The following is an 8301-nucleotide window of genomic DNA, read 5'->3' as shown; positions in this document are numbered from 1 at the left end:
TGCCAACAGCCGAGACAGGCTGGATTTAGGCCAGTTAATAACCCTACAATGGCCTCTTAGTGTTCAAGTGAAAGGAAGTGTCACATGTCTCTTGCTTTAAATCAAAAGCTGGAAATGATTAGGCTTAATGAGGAAGGCATGTCAAAAACTGAGATACGCTGAAAGCTAGGCCTCTTCCACTATGCAGTTAGCCAAGTTGTGAATGCAAAGGAAAAGCCTTTGAAGGAAATTAAAAGTGCCACTCCAATGAGTACATGAATGATAAGAAAGTGAAACAGACTTATTGCTGATATGGAGAAAGTTTGGTCTGGATAGAAGATCAAACCAGCCACAACATTCTCTTAAACCAAAGACTAGGCCAGGCGTGGTGGCTCACACCTCTAATCCCAGCACTTTGGGAGGCCGAGGCGGGAGGCTCACCTGAGGTCAGGAGTTTGAGACCAGCCTGGCCAACATGGCAAAACCCCATCTCTACTAAAAATACAAAAAATTAGCCAGGTGTAGTGGTAGGCGCCGGTAATCCCAGCTACTCGGGAGGCTGAGGCAGGAGAATTGTTTGAACCCGGGAGGCAGAGGTTGTAGCGAGCCATTGCACTCCAGCCTTGGTGACAGAGCGAGACTCTGTCTCAAAAAAAAAAAAAAAAAAAAAGACAAAGACTAACCCAGTGCAAGGCCCTAGACCCTAGCTCTCTTTAATTCTATGAAGGCTGAGAGAGATGAGGAAGCTGCAGAAGAAAAGCAGAAGCTAGCAGAAGTTGGTTCATGAGGTTTAAGGAAAGAAACTGTCTCCATAACATAAAAGTGCAAGGTGAAGCAGCAGGTGCTCATGGAGAAGCCACAGCAAGTTATCCAGGTCTAGTTAAGGTCGTTGATGAAGGTGGCTACACTAAACAGTAGAGTTTCAATGTAGATGAAACAGCTTTATATCAAAAGAAAATGCCAGGAAGTCTTTCATAGCTAGAGAGGAGAAATCAATTCCTGGCTTCAAAGTTTCAAACGACAGGCTAACTCTCTTGTCAGGAGTTGGTATAGCTGGTGAGTTTAAGTTGAAGCCAACTGCTCATTGATAATTCTGAAAATCTGAAGGCCCTTAAGAATTATGCTACGTCTACTCTGCCTGTGCTCTGTAAGCGGAACACCAAAGCCTGGATGACAGCACATCTGTATTCCTTTCAAAATATTATTGCTCGTTGACAATACACCTGGATACCCACGAGCTCTGATGGTGATGAATGTGGTTTTCTTTTTTTTTCTTTTGTTTTTGAGATGGAATCTGGCTCTGTCCCCCAGTCTGCAGTGCAATGATGCAATCTTGGCTCACTGCAACCTCTGTCTCCCGGGTTCAAGCAATTCTCCTGCCTCAGCCTCCCAAGTAGCTGGGACTACAGGCACGTGTAATCCCAGCACTTTGGGAGGCCGAGGCGGGTGGATCACTTGAGGTCAGGAGTTTGAGACCAAGCTGGCCAGCATGGAGAATCCCAGCTACCCTGAATCTGTTCTCCACCCGGCAGCCAGGGGGCTCTTACACCACACATTAAATCGCTTTATTCCACTGATTAAAATCCACCAGTACTAGGGGCCTAGAGGGACATTGAGCTGGGTCTCGGCATGTTCCTCCATCTGCAGTTCCTTCCTCCACTGAACTCTTGTTTGTTTGTTTGTTTGTTTTAAAACGGTCTCGCTCTGTCACCTAGGCTGGAGTGCAGTGGCACGATCTCAGCTCACTGCAACCTCCACTTCCCAGGTTTGAGCGATTCTCATATTTCAGCCAGCCCCATTTGCAGGTTGTAGGTGGACATATCTTTTTTTTTTTTTTTTTTTTTGAGACAGGGTCTTGCTCTGCCTTAGGCTAGAGTGCAGTGGTGCCATCTTGGCTGACTGCAGCCTTGAACTCCTGGGCTCAAATGATCCTCTCTTCTCAGCCTCCTGAGTAGCTGAGACTACAGGTATGTAGCACCATGACCAGCTAATTTTTAAAAAATAGAGATGAGGTCTTGCTATGTTCCCCAGGCTGGTCTCAAACTTCTGGGCTCAAGTGATCCTCCCACCTCAGCCTCCCAAAGTGTTGAGATTACAGGCATGAGCCACTATGCCTGGCCTTCCATATACATTTTAGAATCAATGTATGAGTCACCTCATCCCCCCACCTCTTGCCCAAATCCCTTGGGATTCTGGTTGAAATCCTAATGATTTTAAAGATTACTATGGAGATGACTGACTATTTTATTTTATTTTATTATTTTATTTTTGAGATGGAGTTTCACTCTTGTTGCCCAGGCTGGAGTTCAGTGGCACTATCTCGGTTCACTGCAACCTCTGCCTCCTGGGTTCAAACGATTCCCCTGTCTTAGCCTCCCGAGTAGCTGGGATTACAGGTGCCCAACACCACACCCAGCTAATTTTTGCATTTTTAATAAAGACAGGGTTTCACCATGTTGGCCAGGCTGATCTCGAACTCCTGACCTCAGGTGATCCACCCACTTCAGGCTCCCAAAGCGGTAGGATTACAGGCGTGAGCCACCGCACCTGGCCACAACTGACATTTTATTTTTATTTTATTTATTTATTGATTTATTTATTTTTGACACAGAGTCTCACTCTGTCGCCCAGGCTGGAGTGCAGTGGTGCGATCTCAGCTCACTGAACCTCCGGGTTCAAGCAATTCTCCTGCCTTAGCCACCTGAGTAGCTGGGATTACAGGCGTGTGCCACCACGCCTGGCTAATTTTTGTGTTTTTAGTAGAGATGGGGTTTCACCATGTTGGTCAGGCTGGTCTCGAATTCCTGACCTCAGGTGATCTGCCGCCTTGGCTCCCAAAGTTCTGGGATTACAGGCGTGAGCCACCACGCCTAGCCTATTTATTTACTTTTTTGAGACAGAGTCTCACTCTGTTGGCCAGGCTGGAGTGCAGTGGCATAATCTGGGCTCACTGCAACCTCCACCTCCCGGGCTCAAGCAATTCTCCTGCCTCAGCCTCCCGAGTAGCTGGGATTATAGGCGTGTGGCACCACACCTGGCTAATTTTTGTATTTTTAGCAGAGATGGGGTTTTGCCTTGTTGGCCAGGCTGGTCTCAAACTCCTGACCTCAGGTGATCCACCTACCTTGGCCTCCCAAAGTCCTGGGATTACAGGTGTAAGCCACCGCGCCTGGCCACAACTGACATTTTAAAGACATGTCAGGCCATCCATGAACTGGTGATGTCTCTCCATTTATTCAGGACTTCTTTTATGTCCTTTAATAGAAAAGAGGTGGTGGGGTGTGGTGGCTCATGCCTGTAATCCCAGCACTTTGGGAGGCCGAGGTGGGCAGATCACCTGAGGTCGAGAGGTGGAGACCAGCCTGACCAACATGGAGAAACCCCGTCACTACTAAAAATACAAAAATTAGCTGGGTGTGGTGGCGCATGCCTGTAATTCCAGCTACTTGGGAGGCTGAGGCAGGAGAATCGCTTGAACCCAGGAGGCAGATGTTGTGGTGAGCTGAGATCGTGCCATTGCACTCCAGCCTGGGCGACAAAAGTGAAACTCCATCTCAAAAAAAAAAAAAAAAAAAAAAAGGAAGAAGGTTTTGTGCACTATTTGTTCGAGTAATTAGAGGGGGAAGAGCATGCTACAATTCATAAACGACACCTTTTTATAGATCCCCTCTCCTCAGAGTCCTATTATCTATATTTTGCAGGAAAGGGAACTGAGGCTGAGAAGGGTAAAGGAACCTCCGCAAGGATACACAGTAGTGACAGGGCTGAGACTAGGTCCCCCAGCCCAGCCCCTGGTATGCATGTGTCTTGCATACTGGGAACCACCCACCAGCCCAGTAAAGGCCTAAGTGGACAGATCTGTTGCCATTCTATCTCCCCCTGACAAAGCTAGGCAGGGAACATACCGGGGGCCGGCCCACAGTTAATCGCTTTATTTTAAGCTCTGCATGAAGAGAGACATGGCACAGATATACAGAAGAATGATGAGGAGGCAGGTCGTCTTGAGCTGCTGTGCGAGGGCCTGCTTGGATGAAGATTTCAAGGCCACCTTGCTTGTCCTACTGCTCCAGAACCTGGTGCTAAGGGATATGTTGGTGGCCCCATAGCCACAGCCTTCTTCTCCCTCGCTGGCATCCTTGACCCCAACCACTATGCACAGGCTCATGGAGGCTGGTGAGAGCCTACTCATGGTGGCCAGGTCAGGTCCGGGGTAGTGCTGGCTGAAAGGGATGGTGGTCGCTGGGAGGATAGTGGTGACTGCATCCAGGTCTGTGGAGGCTGCCCGGCACAGCCTGGCCCTCTCCAGGGGTTGAAGGCCACAGCCCCGCATGGCCTGGGCCACCCGTCCCATGGCCACCCACAGCCTGTCCAGGCAGCAGGCCAGCAGGGACATGGCCATGTGCTGTAGCACGGCCTGCAGCAGCAGCCCCAACACCTTGCTGTTATCGTGGCGGAAGCCCACCAGGCTGTAGTAGGCCCAATGGGCCATGGAGAACACGGCTAGGCCGGCCTCCCACCACAGGTGTTGCAGGAGTCGTGAGATGCAGCGGCAGGCTCCATGGATCAGGGTGATGAACAGCTGTAGGTTCCAGATCCGCACAACAGTCAGCTGCTGCCACAAGGCCCACTGGCCAGGCAGCATCACCTCCATGCACAGTCTCCGGGACAGGATGAGGATGAGACCCCCACCCACTGGCAGGCTGCTGCACCACAGGACGCAGGCGCCCAGCATGGAGACCGAGAGCCAGTGGGAGGCTGGATTTGCCATCTCCGCCTGCAGCCCCAGCAGGGATGCACAGTTCACCAGGCCTAGGCCACACAGCAGCAGGAGCGGGAGCAGGATCTGCCAGACCTCCCTGCCCAGCCAGCTCCCATTCTGTGGGGCATTTCCCCCACAGCTCCTCATGGAGAAGCACAGCAAGGGGCCTTCACGACCCAAAGGCTGTGTACCCAGGCTCCTGCCCCAGGGACATGAAGCTGCACTCACGCCCCAAGCTCATATTAGCTGACCCTCTGGACCAAACATCCTGTCACCTGGGCAGGGTAGTTTTGCAGTGATCAGTGACAGCACAAAAGATCAGGATATGAACTTATGTCAAAGAGAGGGCATAATTGCTTTGTCCATAATGGGCAAGGCAGGCAGCCATTGAGAATGCAGCTGTAGGCTGGGCACAGTGGCTCATGCCTGTAATCCTAGCACTTTGGGAGGCAGAGGCGGGCGGATCACCTGATATCAGAAGTTTGAGACTAGTCTGGCCAACATGGCAAAACCCCATCTCTACTAAAAGTACAAAAATTAGTCAAGCGTGCTGGCGGGTGTCTGTAATCCCAGCTACTCAGGAGGCTGAGGCAGGAGAATCGCTTGAATCTGGGAGGTGGAGGTTGCAGTGAGCTGAGATCGCGCCATTGCACTCCAGCCTGGGCAACAAGAGCAAAACTCTATCTCAAAAAATAATAATAAGTCAGGCGCAGTGGCTCACGCCTGTAATCTCAGCACTTTGGGAGGCCGAGGCGGGTGGATCACTTGAGGTCAGGAGTTCAAGACCAGCCTATCCAACATAGCGAAACCCAGTCTCTACTAAAAATACAAAAATTAGCTGGATGTGGTGGTGGGCACCTGTAATCCCAGCTACTCGGGAGGCTGAGGCAGGAGAATCACTTGCAAACGGGAGGCGGAGGTTGCAGTGAGCTGAGATTGTGCCATTGCACTCCAGCCTGGGCAACAAGAGCAAAACTCTGTCTCAAAAATAAAGAAAGAAAGAAAATGCAGCTGTAATGTCCTCCTTTGGGTCCACTATTTTCATGCCCTCATCTGACAAATGCGACTCAGCATCTTCTCTATGCTAGGCTCTGCCTCCAGGCAGAGCACATGGGGAGGAGACATATGCTTTGCCAACATGAAGCCCCCAGGCTAATGGGGGAACACAGACCTTTAAACACCATCAAGGCAAAACTGTCCCACCCAACTCCTCTCTTGCCCTCCTGCTTCCTCCATTCTCCTCCTCCTCAAGTCCTCCTAATCTTCCACAAAAGTTAGAGTACACCTTGGGTTTTACCTGGCAGCAGAGACCATCTGCCCTTCAGGTATGTGAGCAAAATCTTGGAGTCTTTTCTGCTGCTTACTACAAGTTCCGTTTTGAAAAAAAAAAAAAAAATTCGATGGGGGACTCCTTGTAAATAAAGTTAACCCATTTCTTTTCAGACTCTGGATTTGATTTTTGCATTAAACTGGCAGTCAGTGATCGTATCATTCAACCCACTCGTTTTAAAAGGCCTCTTGTAAACAGCTCACACAGATCAGCATGTCGCTGTGAGTTCTTTGGTCTGCACTGAGCGTACACGGCCATTGTGTGTTCACTGTGGGCTGATGTTCCAGGCATCATCGGCTGTACTACCCTGGCCCCTTGAGGAGGACCCCTGGGGAGAAATGTCTTTCAAGCCTTATTTCAGGAACAGCAGACTCCTTCTGGCCACTGGTTTGCTTTTATCATGTGGATATTGTGAACCATGTTTAGCCATATTCATCTTTTTTATTTGGCTACACAGAAACTCTGAACCAAATGAGAGGACCACCTCTGGCACAAACACAGAGATCCATAATGTGTATTTTAGATGTGATCCCACTTCCGGCTTCCTCTTATATCCCTCCATCATGCCCTTACCTTTTTTTTTTTTTTTTTTGAGACGGCGTCTCACTGTGTCACCGAGGCTGGAATGCAGTGGCGCAATCTTGGCTCACTGCAACCTCTGCCTCCCGGGTTCAAGCGATTCTCCTGCCTCAGCCTCCTGAGTTAGTTGGGATTACAGGCGTGCGTCACCATGCCAGGCTAATTTTTGTATTTTTAGTAGAGATGGGGTTTCACCATGTTGGTCAGTCTGGTCTCAAACTCCTGACCTCATGATCCACCCGCCTTGGCCTCCCAAAGTGCTGGGATTACAGGCGTGAGCCACCATACCTGGCCATGTCCTTACTTTCACCCTGATGAATTGCATATGTCTTGATATGTAGCCTTACATCTGTACTTGAAAGGAGAAAGGATATAGTTAACCCCATAAATGAATCCATCCCTACACATATAAATCAAACTCTTCCTTCTAAAATAACACCACGTACCCAATATCCAAAATGGGCATCCTGATTCCCATAGTCGCTACTTCCTGTCCCACCCACGCTGACTCATACAAATAGTTTCCAGAGCCTGTCCAGTCTCAACATCTGATTTATCCCCTTTCCTTCCTTCCTTCCCTTCCTTCCTTCTCTTCCTTCCTTCTCTTCCCTTCCTTCCTTCCTTTCTTTCCTTTCCTTTCCTTCCTTCCTCCCTCCCTCTCTTTTTCTTTCCTTTCCTTCTTTCTTTCCTTCTCTCTCTCCCTCTTTCTCTCTTTCCTTCCTTCCTTCCCTCTCTCTCTGTTTCCTCCTCCTCCTCCTCCTTCTCCTCCTCCTCCTCCTTCTTCTTCTTTCTTCTTCTTCCTCCCTTTTTTTTTGAGACAGAGTCTTGCTCTGTTGCCCAGGCTGGAGTTCAGTGGTGTGATCTCGGGTCACTGCAACCTCCACCTCCCAGGTTCAAGTGATTCTTGTGCCTCGGCCTCCCAAGTAGCTGGGATTATATGCCTGCACCACCACGCCTGGCTAATTTTTGTATTTTTAGTACAGACAGGGTTTCGCCATGTTGGCGAAGTTGGTCTTGAACTCCTGAGCTCTGTGATCCGCCCATCTCAGCCTCCCGAAGTGCTGGGATTACAGGCGTGAGCCACCGCGCCTGGCCACTCACCCCTTTCTTCTGTATATTCACCTTCAGTGCCCTTTGCCAGGTGCCTATGTTGGTGGCTCACACAGAACAGTGAAAACTCCTTCCATCCTCTCCTAATCCAGCTGGCCCCGTAAAGTCACCCTTCTAAAATGCACAGGTGCTGATCTGGCATGGTGGCTCACGCTTGTAATCCTAGCACTTTGGGAGGCCGAAGCAGGAGGATCATTTGAGCCCAGGAGTTGGAGACCAGCCTGGACAACATAGCAAGAGCCTGTCTCATTATAAAAATAAAAATAAGTGCACAGGTGTTCATAGGCTTTCAATGCATTCCACTGGCCTCAGGATGATGTTTTCCAGCTGGAAACTTTAGGTCTGAACCCTACCTGTCTTCCTAAACTGGCCTCCAGCCACTGTCTTCTAGTCTGGCTGTGCCAAATCACAGCTAGTTCTGCAGGCCACTATCTTTTATCCTTTCTGCCTTTGCACACGTTCCTACTGCCTGGAGAGCTGCCCTTTTTGCTGGACAAATAAAAATCCTTTGAAGCCCAGTTCAAATGACATCTTTGTGGTTGAG

Source organism: Pan troglodytes, chromosome 23, assembly GCF_028858775.2.
Source record: "Pan troglodytes isolate AG18354 chromosome 23, NHGRI_mPanTro3-v2.0_pri, whole genome shotgun sequence".
Taxonomy (NCBI): domain Eukaryota; kingdom Metazoa; phylum Chordata; class Mammalia; order Primates; family Hominidae; genus Pan; species Pan troglodytes.
Note: the sequence above shows the minus strand (reverse complement) of the source record.